Below are 20814 nucleotides of genomic sequence, written 5' to 3' on the forward strand. Positions count from 1 at the left end.
TGCAGGAAACATGGGAGGTGGTATTCTTTCCTTTAAGATGAGCATAGAATATTTTCAGCAGAGAGGAGAGAGAAGAGTATTTGAGCATGCTATGGAACTTTTAAACTTTGTAAGCTTCATTTACAAAATTTGTAGTTAGAAACATCAATTAAAAATCATAGAAGTTTATCTTACAATTCACCATATATTTATACTAGCTAATAATTTTAAGTGGTAAGCCAATAGATTAAATATACTAGAGAGAGAACATAGGAATTTTTATTTCAAAAAATTATCTTTTAAGATTCAGATACACTATTGAGCTGCAATGGGAAAGAAAAATATTGTACTTCATAGAGGATTTTATCAGGAAGCATTATTATGATAGATGAAATGTTAGAGAAAAGATATATAAGGTAACAAAGCTGTGTTAATAGCAAAAACTTTGTTGCAAAGTAGTGAGAACTGAATGCATTACATGATAACCTGATATTGTTTAATAGAGATTAAGCATTTAAAAAATTGCTAATCTATTTGCTAATCTGTTTTCTCACTTTATTTCCTCATTAACAATAAATAGCTTTGTAGCTTCCAGAACCACAATAAACTATGTAGGCGAGACTACTGCCGAGAGCTAATAATTTCATAGCATAGCAGCTCAATTCAATCAACATTTAAATCTATAGGCATCTGCTGCTCTTGTTCTAAACTTAAACCCATTAGATTTCCCACACACTTAAAACTAATGTCATCCATGAAACCAGAACTGAAAACTGACAGATCATTTTCTGGTTATTCCTTTGTTTTGAATATGTTGTAATTTTATTTATAAAATAAAAAATCATCATCCATGATAAAGAACGACTTAATCTGGGTATATTTTGTAAAAGGATATCAGGTGAGTAGAATATAACGTTCAATTATTCCATCCATCCAACCTAACCAATATTTGTTGAGTGTCAACTATATACCAGGTACTATATTAGGTACTGGCACCCAAAGACAGGAACAAGTTAAGATGTTTTGTGGACTCACCTTATGTTAGCCAGTGTAGATAATTTCAGACACAGTTCCTGGCCCCAAGAAGTTCAGAACCTAATCTGAAAGACAGAAATTGAAATTGTTTAGAAAAATATTTCAAACCCTAAATTGCCTTCAAGATATTACATTTCTGCCATCTCTTTTTTAAAGGTGGTTTCAGTCAGGCAAGAGAAAAGGCAAGAGGATAAAAGAGTACCATCAATTTTATGTGCTATAATCTTTAATTATAATGCCAAAAATCATTCTGTAAAGCAGAGAATACTGTCTAAAAATTGAATTAAAATTTTGAATTGTCCAACATAAAATGGCTAAACTGCCTTCTTACAACATCTAGTTCAAGTCTACTGAATGTCTGTCTTTGCTGATTCCCAGAAATTACATAATGCATTTCGAAATTTCCATCCTTTGGCTTTTACGGACCTGGATGCCACCTAAGTTGTTAAACTTTCAAAGCCAAATTAAAGAAAATTCCTCTCTGTCCTACTCATCCTGGGACTAGCCAGCATGGAAGAATCCTAAATCTTCTAAGTACTGCATTTATGTAAAAGAGTCTCATTAATTTCTTAAAATCCACACCACTGAAACATATGAAAAAGCACTTTGTCTATTCCTTAAGAGAATAATTTTGCAAGGTTTAACATCTATCCTAATGATTTTCTTGTTCATTTTCAGAATTGCTTCCTTCTGTCCAGATAACTTTCTTCTAGCTCTTTTTCACATGTTCAATTCTTATTCCTCCTTCAGTTGCCAGGGAAGCTGTTATCTTATGCAGAAATCTTTCCTCTATATCCTGCCCCCCACCTATTGCCACACAGATCTGTCTCCTAGATGTTCCAACAGCTCTGTGTACTTCCTTTCTTATCTTATTACATTACTTGGTGTCACAGATCTGGCTAGCTGTTCACCAAACCATTTCCCTGTTCTTGTTATGGAACCAGATGATATTTTACAGATAGATGTGACCATGAGGCTGAATTCTTCACAGTGGAGTAAAGCTAGATATAAATTATGCTGCTATCAGACCTGGCCTTCATCTCGTACATGATCCTTTATTCTGTGTTTCCTATCAGGTACAATCTCTAAGGACCTAGAAGAGGAAAAATCCACAAGAGAGGAAGAGCTTGGTCCTCCATCCACAGTTTTCAGGAACACCCCTCATCCCCACTAATTATGTCTTTTCACATTAGAGTGTTACAAAGATGACCATCCCTCACCTCACCCTGACTAGGAACATCTATTGACATTGGAGTTTTTGTAAATGAGAATTAAACTTCAGTTCCTTACACCACTAAAATATTGGATGTTAGAGTACTTAGCTTACCCAGACATCCCCATTAGAATATAAATTACGTTACCCCCAGAGACTGGTTTGTTTGTTCCAGGTTTTAGCTGAGCCCCTGACACTGTATATGGCACATAATGACCACTCTTTCTATTTTTGTAATGGATTGAATTCTATATGATAAAATGCACTATGAAAATATATGGGAATTATTATTCTAAGTACAGTTATTCCTTTGGTAAGAAATACAAGGCTTCATTGACGAAGGCTTCAAAATACCTTTTTGTAAATACCTTCAAGGTAAAATCCAATTTTGCTTAGAAGTTCAAAGCAAATGGCAACCTCAAAATCTTCTTGCAAAATTGTTTTTGTAGGCTGCTATATGCAGTTTTTGGTAAGATGGTGAGAGCACTGCAAAATCTTAGTCTGTTACTTAAAAGTAACAGAATCAAAAGCCCCTTGCTGCAGTGACAATGATTTGGAATGTCCTTTCAATCCCCACCGGGGTTATAACACCAATGGAAAGAAAATGAAAGGTAATCTTTCCTTTTCAAAACAATAACCAATCACAGAACCAAGGCCTTCTGCTCTTCTCACAGTACAATGAAATAGCTTTTGAAATTTAGACAAAAATAGAGACATCTGACAAGCATTATCAAGTCTGGGTCTGCATGCCTCCACGTGTTTATTGCTGACACATCTTTCTCCTCCTTCTTCCGACAGCCAAAACACTGTGTGCACTGATTCCTTTCGGGCAACCACCTGTTTGAGGCCACTTCCAAAAGGTCTCTTCATAAATCTCATCCATCTATCTGTCTCTTTACTATCATCTACTTGCTGGTTAAATTTAGTCCTGCTCAGCAGAATCTAACTTTCGGGTTCATATTTCCATTACTTGCAGCCCTATTTAAGTAAGGAAAATATAGACGAGATGGTCAGATGGCCTTGCTACCATTTGGAAGAATTAAAAGGAAAATGAACAAGAAAATCATTAGGATAGACGTTAAGATATGCAACTGCCTTTTAACCTGAAGTAAAAATCCTCAGTCACTGTTCGACAACGCATGTAGAGAATTTCTGAATGGCATCTTTAGGCTAGATTTTATGGTAGCTTTAATTGATTTGTAGTTCATTCACTTCATTGTTAATATGTAATTTACCTTGGCAAAGCACTTTTGTCTTTAGTGTCAGGCAAAAGCACACTGGATTTAGTAGCTGCAGCCATTTCTTAAAGTTTTCATATACATAAGACTACTCTTCTGTTTCCCAGGCCTTCAGAAAGCTACTTTTCCTTCCAGAATACAAATATCAACCTAATAACCTGTCGAGGTAGTAGAGGAAACAATAGAAAGTATCTAATACTTGCTACAAATATAAAAAAGTCAATTTTTCTAAGTCCACTTTAGTGTTTAGGTCAACTGAGCTTCCTACTGTGGTCAAACTGCAGATTATTATGTCTCAATTTTGTTTTCTTTTCTCAAGATTGAGGAAGAATGGATCATGAATTCTCATAAGCAGGAGAAAATGGATTTTCAGCCGTTGGCTCAGCCAAGCAAGCTCCAGCTCATGGAACCTGCCTGACGCTGATGGATGAGAGGATAAAGCCAGCAAGAAGGGAGCTGGTGTGGTTTGGGACCCTTCATTTCCGTGCTTCCTGGCAAAGTTCTGACTGATTGTTGTGCTGAGGAAACTGTAAGAGCCAAAGTCAGTAACTTTGAAGAGCAGAACTATCCATGGTGAGGTATAGTCTGGACTGGTGCAGGTTTAGTATTTACAAATGTACACAGGAAATGGATGCAATAAGTTGTGAAGGTTTCTATTTACTTGGGTCATAAACCCAATTCTTGTTGTTTTACCAAGAAATAACAAACATCTCATTGATAGCTTTCCATTAAGTGTGTTTTATATAAAAAGAATGTCATCTTTTATGTTTTAAATGGAATTAGCTAGAGTCAACTCATGTATATTTTACATTCTGACCCATAAAACTATTTTGGGCTTCCTCACAAAATATATATACATACATAATTTATATTTACTATATGGTACCCCTTCTGTTATAGTGTGAAAATTTCAAGGTTCATTAATGACTCATAACTCTATGCAACAAACATATTTTTAATTAAAACCTGAAAATCTAAAAAGAAATTATTTTCAACAGAAAAGCTGGAAATTCATTTATATACTATATTGTGATGCTTTCTACACTTCTATTTAAATTAGAAAAGAGTTTACCTCATATGAAGTTTTCTTTGGCTGCTAACCCTATTCTAAAGCACACACACACACACACACACACACACACACACACACACACACACACACACAAACCACCTCACAACCTGATTATGAAAATAGTATGTCAATTTAAACCAGATTGTACATTAGTACAAACAACTGTGACCCTTTAATTCAAATTCCATAGGAAGGACATTTCATTAGGAAACTTCCATTCTCTATTTCGAAATGTTTGCACAGGTTTTCCTTTAGCCATATTTTTCACATTTTCATAGATTCAAGTTCATACTAGAAAAACAACACTAGTAGCAAAAATTCAGGAACAAAATTTGAAATACCTAAAGGAACCTGTCTGGCAAAACTGTCAAGTCCCTACTGAACATGCAGATCATACAGTAGAAAAGCAGGATCGATGAGGACAAGAGTATGTTTTGTCAAACTTGTTAGGTCTCCTAAGTGACATATCATTGCTTGTTTTTTCTTCCCTTTTCCTTCCTCCCTGCCTTTTGCTTTTTTCTTTTGTTCTTTTCCTAATGCCACCTCATTATATATATATACAGTTTTTATATAGTGAATAGTTTAGAGTTTTGTTAACTGAACACCACCACCACCAACAAATGCTGCCTCAAACCACATTGTAACCAACAATAACTTAGGAAAAATATTGTACAATGATAAAGGTTACTGGAATGTAGTATTTTCATGATACATATGAGCAGGATATACAAACTGGGAAATTCATTATGCCTCTCATCACTAAAGAATGAGAGTTTTTGATTTTATGTGTCTACATGGTCCCTTTAATAAAAGAAGCAGACCTTCTTGGAAGCCCAGGTACTTTTTAAATTATTTTCTAAATCAAAGTACAGTGCATGTATAGAAAACTGCATAAACAATGGATCATACCAAAGCAAACAGCAGGGCAACCACCACCCATGTCAAAATACCAACCATTTCTAGAGCTACAGAAACCTCATGCTCCCTCCCAATCCTATTTCTCCTTCTTCATCAAAGGTAAATAAACATTATCATTATATCTAACCCTGTAGTTTAGAGCTGCCTTAAACATTATATAAATATAATCATAGGTTACAGATTACTTTGTGTCTGGCTTCTTAGCACTGTGTTTATGGTTTCATTCATTTGCCAAATATCATCTGAATATAACCATACTTTATGTATCGATTCTATAATTGATGGATGTTGGGTCACTTCTAGTTTAGAGCAATTACAATTAATACGTAATAAACATCTTTGTAAATATTTCTTGATACATGTTGTATATAATGAAGAGTGGAATTGCTGGATCATCTGGGATGCATTTGTTCAACTTCAGTAGATAATGTCAAAAGCTTTCCAAAGTGGTTGTATTAAGTATAATCCCCTGAAATGTGCAAGTGCTCCTGCTGTCCCATGTCTTCACCAGTGCTTGGTAGGGGTATTTGCTTTGAGAGTTTAGGTTAGACCAGTGAAAGAAGACAGAGGGAGTGAAGGCTTGAAGTGGATAAGAGAGGACCTCTGACCCTGGTTTCAGTTGACTGATAGGAGAGTAAGGGTTGTGCTGTGTGAGTAGTGAAGACTTGAAGGTCATAGCCAAGGATTCTCCCTGAAGTAAAGGGATTCATACAAGGCTGGAGAGTTGAATGGAGAGCATGGTAATCTGTGGAATTATGAGGATGTAAATCAACACAGCAACAGATTTTCAAAATTTCAAAATTGCAGAAGTGCAAAATAAATTGTGTGTGTGTAGGGAGATTGTGGGAGACTGAAATCTCTTTGAAAGTAAATAAACAAAAACAGTATATAAAATGGGAAGAGTGTCCTATAGCATCTTACTATGCTGATGGACCGTGACTTCAATGGTGTGTGTGTGACAGGGGACTTGATAATATGGGTGAATAACAACAATGTTGCTTATGTGAAACCTTCATAAGACTGTATATCAATGATACCTTACTAAAAAAATGGGAAGGTTATCTTTATACATGAGCATCATTAGAAATGTCCAGGGTGGCAGCTTAATGATGAAAAATATGACAAGAGTAGAAGCTTGCCATGAAGAATGATTTTATGTCAGTCTATTTAAACTACATTTTATTCTTTTTGTGATAATTTTGAACATATTGTGTCTCTGAAGGGATGGGAATACAATTCCACTATATTTTTGATATGGGAATTTCCCATAGGTGTTTATTGAACCATTTTAGTAAGTGATTGCTTTAGAAAGTAATTATTTTATAATTATCCTATAGAAGTTGCTTCTGAAAAATATCCTCTAGAGAAGGAATAACTATAGAATTTTATAGTTGGGTGAGGTCTTGGGCAGCATCTAATTAAACTTTATCATTTCACAGATGAGGAAGTCTAGGTGCACAGTTGCCCAGTTACTTGTTCAGGTTAAGGCAGTAGTTAACTGCAGATTCAGAAGAATCGGAGCTTTTTACCTAGAAGATAACCATCATCAATTAAGTTTATTAAAGAAACATTGAAACATTTCTTTACTTTCTTTACCTGGTCTATTTCTACACATCTATCAGAACTCATCAGAATTTATCTAGTCCTCTCTCACCTCCTCTCTCTTCAAATCTGCATTAAATGCTTCTAGTATGTCTTAAGTGACACTTTATAAGGATTTCTACTTTGAAAGTATTGATATACATATCTCTTTGCCAACTATATTGAAAAATCAGAAGGTAGGAATGGCTTTTTTCTCTGATTTTAGTCCTTAGCATTTTGTGCAAGCCCGGTGTGCAAAAGAACTTGGTATTTGTGGGATGATTTAAGCATACTAAAATTGAGTTCATAATCATTTTGATATTATACCTAGACAGAGGTGAAATATATAACTTTATCCATTCTCATTATGTTAGCTTTTTGGGTTGTTCATTCATATTTCTGTTTCTCTTTTCAGGCACAAGGTAGAAATATATTTCTTTATGCCCTTAAAATTAATGTGGCTCTGTTATTTGAGAAGTCACTCATGCCACCCTCAAGTAGAAATCTTTAACAGCCAGTGACCAATTTATTCCTCCCTCCCTCCAGTCCCAGTGGTCTTGGACACTCCCTGAGTGAGGACATGAGAAGGATCCTTAGGCAACCCATGACGAATGTGCAGTCTGACTGAGAAATAAAACTCCATTGTTAGAAGACCCTGGGATTCTACTGCCAAGGTTTCAGACCAAGTGCTACCGCAGTGTAACCTAGCATGTCCTGATTTATTGTAAAAGGATGAGACTTTGGGGACTCAGAGAAAGTGAGCCTTCTTTTGTATGTGGAAGGCATATGAACCTTTGGGTACCAAAGGCTAGATTGTGGTCAACAGCTTCTAAAATGGATCTCAAAGACGCCATCTCCTGGCATTTGTGCACTTGTGTAATTCCTTCTCCTTGCATGTGCATTAGACTTAATGACTGGTTTCTAATGAAAAGAATGCTGCAAAAGTGATGGGATGTTGTTAAAGAAATTAGATTTTAGAAGACTGTAGCTTCCTGCTTACTCATCTTCTTTCATTCTTTTTTCCTTAGAGTCCTCAGTCTAGAGAAAGTGAGCTGCCATGGAGTAGACCTATGGAATGACCTATGTGACAAGGGATTACCAGCTCTGCTTTATATCAGAGCATACCTGCGGCTTGTCAACAGTCACTGAATGAGCTGACAGTGGATCTCCTGAGCACTGACAAAAGCTACGTTGGTATACTAGCAAGAGCATCCTCTTCCATTTAGGCCTTGACCCCAATCCTGGCTGATACCTTGATTTTAGTCTAGCAAGAGATCCTGAGCCAGATGTACTGAGCTACACCACAGAAATTATGAGATAATAAATATTTATTGTTTTAAGCTGCTATGTTTTGGGATAATATCGTACTGACCAATAGGTAACAAACACACTTTTTATTTCCCTAAGTATACTGTGCCAATGGAGCAAACACATTTCACATTGTGTCAAAGGTCCCTGATAAAAACCCTATCTGAAGTTGAAGGCAATGTTTTGATTCTTTACTGTAGCACTGTAATATGGTTATACCTTACAAGTGGATATATGAATCCAAGGCAATATAAGAATCAAATTCATATTTTAGTTGTTTGAATCAATTAATTATATCAAAATATACAGATGTGAATAAGGATTTCTAAATGTAAGTAAGATAATATAAACAATAGTAGTCATCAGGTTGTAGATTCTAGGAAATTAGGTCTCGTGGATATCTTTGATTTTTGTAGATAATAGAAAACTTGATTTGTACATTAAGGAGAAACATGAGTTATATTAGGCCATTTTCATGTTGCCCCAATATAAGCTGACTTCTACTTTAATAGCTAACCCAATTTTTGTACTGCTTCTGAAAAATTTATCAAAATATGATCAAAGGAATACAGGGACAGTGTGAGACTAGCGCTTTCAGGCTGTTCTGAATCATCTGAATCTAAAAATGAGGGCATGGCACCTACACTTTCCCCATAGCTGTTCAATATCAGGAATCCAGGACATGTCTGCTCAGTAAATCAGAGAGTTAATGTTAAATTCTCTCTACCAAAGATGAAAAAAAAAAAAACAGTTCTGTAAGAAAAAAAAAAGTATTTGAGAGAAATCAAGAATGTAGTTCTCATATGAAAAAATGAATTAATATACTGAAAAATCTTTCATTAGCAACCTTAGAACAATATAGCACAGCTTGAGCCCCAAAAGAAGGACATTGCCTAGATACTAGCATAATAAAAGACTTGCAAGGCATCTATCCTACTTACGAAAGGTTTTCATAGGTGAGTACAATTGTTTTCACCTGTTTCTATCCCACCAGGAATTCCTGATGAATACTGCATTTTCTGTGGAAGCAACAATTCATAATTTCCCTTTATTCTTGTTTGTTACTACAAAAGACTCAGTCTCAGGGGGCTCTAAGATGATGAGACAAAGAATAAAACAAATAAAGAGTCTGTTAAATGTCTGCCTGAAACCACCAGAGCTGCACATTTAATATGAAAGACTCTTCAAAACCAATAATGAAATAATCATCCTTTTTGCAAGACTGATAAGAAAATGATGGCTAGATGTAGATTTGGGGGAACTAATTTACACTGGAGGAGGGAAGAAGGGGAAGAAGAGTAACTACAGAAAATCAACTGTTAATATTGGAGACGGCAGAGAAGTTACAAGATAAGCTGCAGCATATGTTCCTCCAGCTAGAATATGGCAATCATTTCTCTGAGAAGCAAAGCTGATAAGAACCCCTCCTCACCAACAGGCAATCATTTTGCATTTTATATTATTTGAAAAGAGCTTGATTATTTCCCTTTGAATGCAACCAGATTGATTCACATTTACCTGTCAACAAAATGTTCTATTCCTCTGTTTTGCCTGTCTATTTAAAGGCATATGACCTGACTATGAAATTCCATAGATAAACCTTTCGTTAGGCGTAAGTAAGAATGAGTGACCAGCTCATATTTTATTTTTTATGACTTTGTTTGGTGCCAAATCATGCTAAATTAAAATGCACAGCCTGATAAATATGACTGATATTTTCAGTAATGGACTGAGGTCATGAATATTGCTTTATTCAAGGTCAAATACAATATCCAAAGGGAAAAGCCACACATGAAAATGATAATTATGTTATTTGAAGTCTAGTTTAAAAGGAGAAGGATGCAACATATAATCTCTGGTTTTATAAACTTATATACATATTTAAATATTGCTGTATCAAGTAGGGACAGATAAGAGACACGTGTAAGACTTACATGGGTGTGATTTTACTTATTGAAGTATGGTGCTGGGATCAAGAGCCGTAGGGGGACAGTGGTTCTTAAGGTGTTTTCACAATATTTCCCAATATTATACATATGTTGCATATTACTGAAGAAGGAAAGGGAACAAAATGCATCCCTGGGCATCTGAACACTTCAATTCTAGTATGGGTAATGTAACTTGTCAAAGAGGTATCTTCAGTAAGTCAATGAAACCTTTTCAGTTTTTGCTTTTTTTTTCTGCCACATGAAAGAGTTGAATAATATTATTGACAAATCTAACCCCACAAACCCTATGCATCACACTTATATTACACAATATAATTTAGATATAATATCTATGCATATATGTGTGTGTATACAGCTTTTTCAAATAAATCATTAGGCCAACATGATGATAACACTCAAGCTATGGAAAACTTACCCTACGTCTAAGGTAAAGAAAGATAACTTACACTATAGCTTAATTTCTCAATGCTATTCAAGTAATTGACAAAGAACTCATTTTAGTTTAAAATTCAGGTTTGCAAAATTGATCAGAATATTCTGTGGGTGGAATGCAGAACTGATCCTTTGAAAGATGGAAGGTGCTCTGTGTGACAGGAGCTAAGTATCCATTATCAATAGAATGTCAAGCTTAACCTAACTAAAGACTAACAAACTGCATTCCTAATAAGCCAATGGGAAGGCATATCTGTAGGTGTTATGTAAGAATTGTGTTAACCTCTGTTTCAGGACATTTCTCAGTCATTGATATTAATATGAGTTTTTGCAGTCTTGCTATTTTTAATTAAAATATTGTTTCTTTTTCTCAATTCATCATACAACTTGAAACCCTTCTTATGAATGGAGCATTCATCTCCTTCAAAGAGCCTTTATTATTTGTTTTTAGCTAGATAACAGTTGTCCTCAGCTATCAACATTATTTAACTGCAAAAAAAAAGTGTGCAAAGATAATTTCAAAAAATATACATGGACTGTAAATTTTTCACACTGCTGAGGTACTGAAACACTATAAAGGGCAAAAGAAAACAGCTACCTAAAAAGTAGTGCTGGAAACAGAGTTATGGGTAGGTCATAGTTTCACCATGACTATTAGTTAAAAATTTTTCATGAATGCTTACATTTAGAAAGCCTAAGAATAATGATTTGAACAATCTAAACTTTCCTTCCTTTACCTAAACTATTTGGGAAATTATATGATAAAAGGCTGGTTAGCTTGGAGGATAGTCCACTGGAGGGGAGGATAGTCCAATGTGGGGAGGCCAAGGGTCTAGCTCATGTTCGGTCATTTTCTAGTTATGCGATTTTGGTTGAGGACTTAACATACCTGGACTTCTACACCATTATATGAAAAATAAGATAATGATCTACCCTTAAGAATATATATGTGTGCTTCACATCGCTAATTATTAGACAAATGCAAATCAAAACCACAATGAGATATCACGTCACACCAGTTAGGATGGCCAACATCCAAAAGACAAGGAACAACAAATGCTGGTGAAGATGCAGAGATAGGGGAACCCTCCTACACTGTTGGTGGGAATGTAAATTAGTTCAACCTTGTTGAAAGCAAAATGGAGGTTCCTCAAAAAACTAAAAATAGAAACACCATTTGACCCAGGAATTCCACTCCTAAGAATTTATCTGAAGAAAACAAGACCCTGATTCAAAAAGACATATGCACCGCCCATGTTTATCGCAGCATTACTTACAATAGCCAAGATATGGAAGCAACCTAAGTGTCTGTCAGTAGATGAATGGATAAAGAAGAGGTGGTACATGTACACAATGGAATATTATTCAGCCATAAGAAGAATTCAAATCCTACCATTTGCAACAGCATGGATGGAGCTAGAGGGTATTGTGATCAGTGAAATAAGCCAGGCGGAGAAAGACAAATACCAAATGATTTCACTCATTTGTGGAGTGTAAGAACAAAGCAAAACTGCTTCCTTCAACAGCAGCAGACTCATAGACTCCAAGAAGGTACTAGTGGTTTCCAAAGGGAAGGGGTTGGGGAGGGTAGGGAGGGAGGGAAGGAGAAAGGGACTGAGGGGATTATGATTAGCGAACATAATGTAGGGGGGCACAGAGAAAACAAGTAGTGACTTTACAGCATCTTACTACACTAATGTACAGCGACTGCAGTGAGGTGTAGGGAGGAACTTGATAATATGGGTGAATGCAGTAACCACAGTGTTGTTCATGTGAAACCTTCATAAGACTGTCTGTCAATGATACCTTAATAAAAAGAAAAGAATATTTATGTGGATGTTTGTTGTAAAAAATACATGCAATGCAAAAGGAGAATAATGGCTATAAGATTTTAAGGTTTTATCATACTTCCTGATACTCAAAGTGAAACTATAGTAAATGGTTATAACCCTGAGCAAGCATGAACTTTTGATTCCATCTACAAGTTCTTCTACCACCCATCTAACTTATCATTAGATACTTACTCAACACTATTTCAAGTCAAGTCACTAATCTGGTTGACCTGGAAAAATCAGTACTGGAAAGCAAGGTATCTCTGCCTTTAGGACCCTTAGAGTTTTATGGAGAAGCTTATCTCATAATGTACCAATGCTGTGTTCATATCCACTCTCTTTTATAAGATAGTGATTAAGTGCATTGGTTCTAAAGTTAAACAGAGCGGAGCCAACATGGCGGCATGAGTAGGACAGTGGGAATCTCCTCCCAAAAACATATATATTTTTGAAAATACAACAAATACAACTAATCCTAAAAGAGAGACCAGAAGACACAGGACAACAGCCAAACTACATCCACACATGCGAGAGCCTAGCGCCTGGTGAAAGGGGTAAGATACAACCCCCGGACCGGCGGGAGCCGAGCACACCTCCCCCCAGCTCCTGGCGGGAGGGAGAGGGAGCCCAGGACTGCTAAACACCCAGCCCCAGCCACCCGCACCAGAGCGCAGACACAGTGCATGCGTGGAGGGCTGGAAACTAGTGAAATAGGGCAGCAAGACCTCTGAGCGGGTTTCGAAGCTGATGCCCCTGTGAAAGAGAAAAGCAAGTGCTTTTTGAAAGTCTTAAAGAGACAGGGATGTAACAGCTGGACGGAAACAACACAGGTCACAGCCCAGTGGCTGGAAATTACAGGGAAATCTGGGCGCACTAACGCCCTGAGCAACAGCTCTGAGACCCCTCACGGAGGTGAACAGCCAAACAATCCCCCCCACCCCCCGTCCATTACCCCTCCGGGGTGCTGCGAAAGCAGAGAAACAGCCTAAGGCAGTTTACATGCAATTACCCAACACATGCCAATAGGGGTCGCAGTTGTCCCAGTAAAGAAAGGCCAGTAGCAAGTGAAAAGTTTGGCCCTCCCAGCTGACAGTCAATAGCACCTGTCAATATGAAAAGGCAAAAAAATAATGATCCAGACAAGACTAACCCAGACAGCTTCAGCATCTGCTACATCTTCCCCTGAGAAGGAATCTGGGGAGATAGATTTAGCCAGTCTACCTGAAAAAGAATTCAAAACAAAAGTCATAACCATGCTGATGGACTTGCAGAGAAATATGCAAGAACTAAGGAAGGAGAATTCAGAAATAAAACAAGCTCTGGAAGGACTTCAAAACAGAATGGATGAGATGCAAGAGACCATTAATGGACTAGAAAACAGAGAACAGGAACGCAGAGAAGCTGATGCAGAGAGAGATAAAAGGATCTCCAGGAATGAAAGAATTCTAAGAGAGCAGAGTGACCAACAGAAATGGAACAATAACCACATTATAGGGGTACCAGAAGAAGAAGAGAGAAAAAGGGATAGAAAGTGTCTTAGAAGAAATAATTGCCAAAAACTTCCCCAAACTAGGGGAAGAAATGGCCTCTCAGACCACAGAGGTACACAGAACTCCCATGACAAGGGATCCAAGGAGGGCAACACCATGACACATAATAATTAAAATGGCAAAGATAAAAGACAAGGACAAAGTATTAAAGGCAGCCAGAGAGAAAAAAAAGGTTACCTACAAAGGAAAACCCATCAGGCTATCATCACACTTCTCAACAGAAACCCTACAGGCCAGAAGAGAATGGCATGATATACTTAATGCAATGAAACAGAAGGGCCTCGAACCAAGGATACTGTATCCAGCACGAATATCATTTAAATATGAAGGAGGGATTAAACAGTTCCCAGACAAGCAAAAGTTGAGGGAATTTGCCTCCCACAAACCACCTCTACAGGGCATCCTACAGGGACTGCTCTAGATGGAAGCACTCCTAAAAATAGCACAGAACAAAACACCCAACATATGAAGAAGGGAGGAGGAGGAATAAGAAGGGAGAGAAATAAAGAATCATCAGACTGCGTTTATAATAGCTCAACAAGTGAGTTAAGTTAGACAGTAAGATAGTAAAGAAGCTAACCCTGAACCTTTGGTAACCACAAACTTAAAGCCTGCCATGGCAATAAGTTCATACATTTCAATAATCACCCTAAATGTAAATGGACTGAATGCACCAATCAAAAGACACAGAGTAATAGAATGGATAAAAAAGCAAGATCCATCCATATGCTGCTTACAAGAGACTCACCTCAAACTCAAAGACATGCACAGACTTAAAGTCAAGGGATGGAAAAAGATATTTGATGCAAACAACAGAGAGAAGAAGGCAGGTTTTGCAATTCTGGTATCAGACAAAACAAACTTCAAAGTAAAGAAAGTAACAAAAGACAAAGAAGGACATTACATAATGATAAAGGGCTCAGTCCAACAAGAGGATATAACCATTATAAATATATATGCACCCAATACAGGAGAACCAACATACCTGAAACAAATACTAACAGAACTAAAGGAGGAAATAGAATGCAATGCATTCAATCTGGGAGACTTCAACACACCACTCACTCCAAAGGACAGATCCATCAGACAGAAAATAAGTAAGGACACAGAGGCACTGAACAGCACACTAGAACAGATGGACCTAATAGACATCTACAGAACTCTACATCCAAAAGCAAAAGGATACACATTCTTCTCAAGTGCACATGGAACATTCTGCAGAATAGACCACATACTAGGCCACAAAAAGAGGCTCAGTAAATTCCAAAAGATTGAAATCCTACCAACCAACTTTTCACACCACAAAGGCATAAAACTGGAAATAAATGGTACAAAGAAAGCAAAAGAGCTCACAAACACATGGAGGCTTAACAACTCGCTCCAAAATAATCAATGGATCAATGACCAAATCAAAATGGAGATCCAGCAATATATGGAAACAAACGACAACAACAACACTAAGCCCCAACTACTGTGGGACACAGCAAAAGCAGTCTTAAGAGGAAAGTATATAGCAATTCAGGCATATTTAAAAAAGGAAGAACAATCCCAAATGAATGGTCTAATGTCACAATTATCGAAATTGGAAAAAGAAGAACAGATGAGGCCTAAGGTCAGCAGAAGGAGGGACATAATAAACATCAGAGAAGAAATAAATAAAATTGAGAAGAATAAAACAATAGCAAAAATCAATGAAACCAAGTGCTGGTTCTTCGAGAAAATAAACAAAATAGATAAGCCTCTAGCCAGACTCATTAAGAGGAAAAGAGAGTCAACACAAATCAACAGTATCAGAAACGAGAAAGGAAAAATCACAATGGACCCCACAGAAATACAAACAACTATTAGTGAGTACTATGAAAACCTATATGCTAACAAGCTGGGAAACCTAGGAGAAATGGACAACTTCCTAGAAAAATACAACCTTCCAAGACTGACCCAGAAAAAAACAGAAAATCTAAACAGACCAATTACCAGCAAAGAAATTGAAGCGGTAATCAAAAAACTACCAAAGAACAAAACCCCCGGGCCAGATGGATTCACCTCGGAATTTTATCAGACATACAGGGAAGACATCATCCCCATTCTCCTTAAAGTTTTCCAAAAAATAGAAGAGGAGGGGATACTCCCAAACTCATTCTATGAAGCTAACATCACCCTAATACCAAAACCAGGCAAAGACCCCACCAAAAAAGAAAACTACAGACCAATATCCCTGATGAAAGTAGATGCAAAAATACTTAACAAAATATTAGCAAACCGAATTCAAAAATACATCAAAACAATCGTACACCATGACCAAGTGGGATTCATCCCAGGGATGCAAGGATGGCACAACATTCGAAAGTCCATAAACATCATCCACCACATCAACAAAAAGAAAGACAAAAACCACATGATTATCTTCATAGATGCTGAAAAAGCATTTGACAAAGTTCAACATCCATTCATGATAAAAACTCTCAGAAAAATGGGAATAGAGGGCAAGCACCTCAACATAATAAAGGCCATCTATGATAATCCCACAGCCAACATTATATTGAACAGTGAGAAGCTGAAAGCTTTTCCTCTGAGATTGGGAACTAGACAGGGATGCCCACTCTCCCCATTGTTATTTAACATAGTACTGGAGGTCCTAGCCATGGCAATCAGACAAAACAAAAAAATACAAGGAATCCAGATTGGTAAAGAAGAAGTTAAACTGTCACTATTTGCAGATGACATGATACTGTACATAAAATACCCTAAAGACTCCACCCCAAAACTACTAGAACTGATATCGGAATACAGCAAAGTTGCAGGATACAAAATCAACACACAGAAATCTGTGGCTTTCCTATACACTAACAATGAACCAACAGAAAGAGAAATCAGGAAAACAACTCCATTCACTATTACATAAAAAAAATAATAAAATACCTAGGAATAAACCTAACCAAAGAAGTGAAAGAATTATACTCTGAAAACGACAAGTCACTCTTAAGAGAAATTAAAGGGGACACTAACAGATGGAAACTCATCCCATGCTCGTGGCTAGGAAGAATTAATATCGTCAAAATGGCCATCCTGCCCAAAGCAATATACAGATTTGATGCAATCCCTATGAAACTACCAGCAACATTCTTCAATGAACTGGAACAAATAATTCAAAAATTCATATGGAAACACCAAAGACCCCGAATAGCCCAAGCAATCCTGAGAAAGAAGAATAAAGTAGGGGGGATCTCACTCCCCAACTTCAAGCTCTACTACAAAGCCATAGTAATTAAGACAATTTGGTACTGGCACAAGAACAGAGCCACAGAGCAGTGGAACAGATTAGAGACTCCAGACATTAACCCAAACATATATGGTCAATTAATATTTGATAAAAGAGCCATGGACATACAATGGCGAAATGACAGTCTCTTCAGCAGATGGTGCTGGCAAAACTGGACAGCTACATGTAGGAGAATGAAACTGGACCATTGTCTAATCCCATACACAAAAGTAAATTCAAAATGGATCAATGACCTGAATGTAAGTCATGAAACCGTTAAACTCTTGGAAGAAAACATAGGCAAAAACCTCTTAGACATAAACATGAGTGACCTCTTCTTGAACATATCTCCCCGGGCAAGGAAAACAACAGCAAAAATGAACAAGTGGGTCTATATTAACCTGAAAAGCAATCTATACAGCAAAAGACACCATCAATAGAAAAAAAAGGAACCCTACAGTATGGGTGAATATATTTGAAAATGACAGATCCGATAAAGGCTTGATGTCCAGAATATATAAAGAGCTCACACGCCTCAAGAAACAAAAAACAAATAACCCAATTAAAAAATGGGCAGAGGAACTGAACAGATAGTTCTCCAAAAAAGAAATACAGATAGCCAACAGACACATGAAAAGATGCTCCACATTGCTAATTATCAGAAAAATGCAAATTAAAACTACAGTGAGGTATCACCTCACACCAGTAAGGATGGCTGCCATCCAAAAGACAAACAACAACAAATGTTGGCAAGGCTGTGGAGAAAGGGGAACCCTCCTACACTGCTGGTGAGAATGTAAACTAGTTCAACCATTGTGGAAAGCAGTATGGAGGTTCATCAAAATACTCAAAACAGACTTACCATTTGACCCAGGAATTCCACTCCTAGGAATTTACCCTAAGAACGCAGCAATCAAGTTTGAGAAAGACAGATGCACCCCTATGTTTATTGCAGCACTATTTACAATAGCCAAGCATTGGAAGCAACCTAAATGTCCATTGATAGATGAATGGATAAAGAAGATGGGGTACATATACACAGTGGAATACTACTCAGCCATAAGAAAAGGGAAAATCCTACCATTTGCAGCAACATGGATGGAGCTGGAGGGTATTATGCTCAGTGAAATAAGCCAAGCAGAGAAAGAGAAATATCAAATGATTTCACTCATCTGTGGAGTATAAGAACAAAGGAAAAACTGAAGGAACAAAACCAGCAGCAGAATCACAGAACTCAAGAATGGACTAACAGGTACCAAAGGGAAAGGGACTGGGGAGGATGGGTGGGTAGGGAGGGATAAGGTGGGGGAAGATGAAGGGGGGTATCAAGATTAGCATGCATGGGGGGGTGGGAGAAAGGGGAGGGCTGTACAACACAGAGTAGACAAGTAGTGATTCTACAACATTTTGCTATGCTTAAGGACAGTGACTGTAAACAGGTTTATAGGGTGGACCTGGTATATTCATCATGTAAGTGTAGATTAATGATAAAAAAAAAAAAAGCAGTTCCTGTGTGGTGACCTCCAATAAGTTCTTCACAATGGTATAAAGGGCATAGCAAAGTGTGGGCAAAGGGTCTGTTTGTGTTTATACAGAGGATCAAAGCCTAATTGGGCTACCCCGGAAATGAACTAAGATACAATATGAAAAAGAAGTTCCAACATCAGCACTCTCTGGAAGACTCATGCCAGAAGATGATCATCAAAAAACCACAACAAAGATCCACGCGCTCCTACAGGTGTAGATGCACTCATCCCACCAGTTCCTGGACTTGCCATGGGAATGAGGAAGGAGATATCTAAGCTGGCCTGTGCATACAGTAAAACAACAAATTTGACTGGATCTATACTATTGGAACTCAACCAGGAATTAGGAGAAGTGCAAATTGTAGCACTCCAAAATCTTACAACCACAGACTATTTACTGTTAAAAGAACATATGGGATGTGAACATTCCCCAGGAATGGGTTGTTTTAATTTATCTGATTTCTCTTAGACTGTTCAAGTTCAGTTGGACAATATCCACCATATCATAGATAACTTTTCACAAATGCCTCAGGTGCCTAACTGGTTTTCTTGGTTTCACTGGAGATGGCTGGTAATTATAGGTATGCTTTGGTTATGTAACTGTACTCCTATTATGTGAATGTGTGTGCGCAATTAGTAGTTTAAAACCTATACATGCTGAAGTTACTCTACAAGAAGATATGTCAAAGAAATAATCAATCTTCCCATGTTTTCTTCTGCCTGCTACTTCTATAGCTTTTCTTCTTCCTTCCTAATTACAACCCTAAAATAGAATTCGTGCCTCATATAGAATTTACCGAGTATCATAATTCTTCCAAGTGGTAAAGATACCTCAAGACAAATGCTGGGCATAGAAGCCACAGGGCATAAATATGCAAAGAAGTAAAAAACTAACCTTTTCAAACAATAAGACTTCTCTCTCTGACTTACCAACTTTACATTTCCCTGTATGGCCCCGGAAGATGACTGGTTAGCCAGAGACGGGTAAGATTCCTCAAGGGAGGAACAACCTAAGACAGGCACAGTCGCAGGGGGGCCATCAGGTGAGAAATTGGGGATCAACAGAGGTGAGGCTTAGAACCTCACCCCCCGTGCTCTGAGAGAAATCTTTTGCATCCGTAGGTGTTTTATTGCCCTTGTCTAGCTTGGATTAACACATAGTCTACAGACACACACCTGATCATCTAAATTTGCTCTCTTACAACACTAAACTATGTTTTCTACCTTTATCTTGTATCTACCTACCACTTCAGCATTATATTAAAAATAATAATAATAAAGAGAGAAATGTGGTATCCACATATAAATCAAGTATAAAAATCAAACGAATATTCATATTTGAACTGATTGTTTATAGTTCATAATGCAGGAGCAAAACCGAAAGTTTGTGTGATGACTGCCCTTGTACTGTTCACCATGTAACTTATTCATTATGTAGGAATTTGTTCTCCATGTAAGAACTTGTTCGTTATGCTTCAGAAGATTGGAGACTGACGAAAATTAGGCTTGGGGTGGATTAATGATTGTGCATTGAGCATTGACTCCCCTATACAGAATTTTATTGTTGTTAACAACCATTTGATCAATAAATATGAGAGATGCCCTCACAAAAAATAAAAAAAATAAAAAATAATAAAATAAAAATAAAGTTAAACAGACCTAGGATTCTAACCCCAACTTTATTACAGATTATGCCATTTTAAGGAAGTATGTATTTCTCTCGGCCTTATTTTCCTTATTGGTAACATGTGCTAAGATAGTATTTAATTCACAGGCAGTTGTGAATATTGTCATGCAGATAAGCCATTTAGCATAGTGCGTGGCATGTAATATGTGTTCCATAAATAAATATTAACTATTTTTCTTTGCCCTGTTCCTTACCCTGATATTAACGTGCCTCCTCCTGGAAAGAGAAAGCAAAA

General features: G+C 37.1%; 1 protein-coding gene across 22 annotated transcripts in view; it reads right to left on the minus strand.

Annotated features, from left to right (window-relative positions):
- The window catches only part of PTPRD (protein tyrosine phosphatase receptor type D), a 1529902-nt gene that overhangs the window by 775492 nt on the left and 733596 nt on the right, over positions 1–20814 (minus strand). For all 22 annotated transcript variants that reach the window (XM_057498672.1, XM_057498671.1, XM_057498666.1 and 19 more), the window contains exon 6: positions 1015–1079. The gene's annotated coding sequence lies outside the window, so the exon portion shown is untranslated. The remainder of the gene's footprint in view (positions 1–1014; positions 1080–20814) is intronic.

This window comes from Manis pentadactyla, chromosome 3 (assembly GCF_030020395.1).
Source record: "Manis pentadactyla isolate mManPen7 chromosome 3, mManPen7.hap1, whole genome shotgun sequence".
In the NCBI taxonomy this organism is placed as follows: domain Eukaryota; kingdom Metazoa; phylum Chordata; class Mammalia; order Pholidota; family Manidae; genus Manis; species Manis pentadactyla.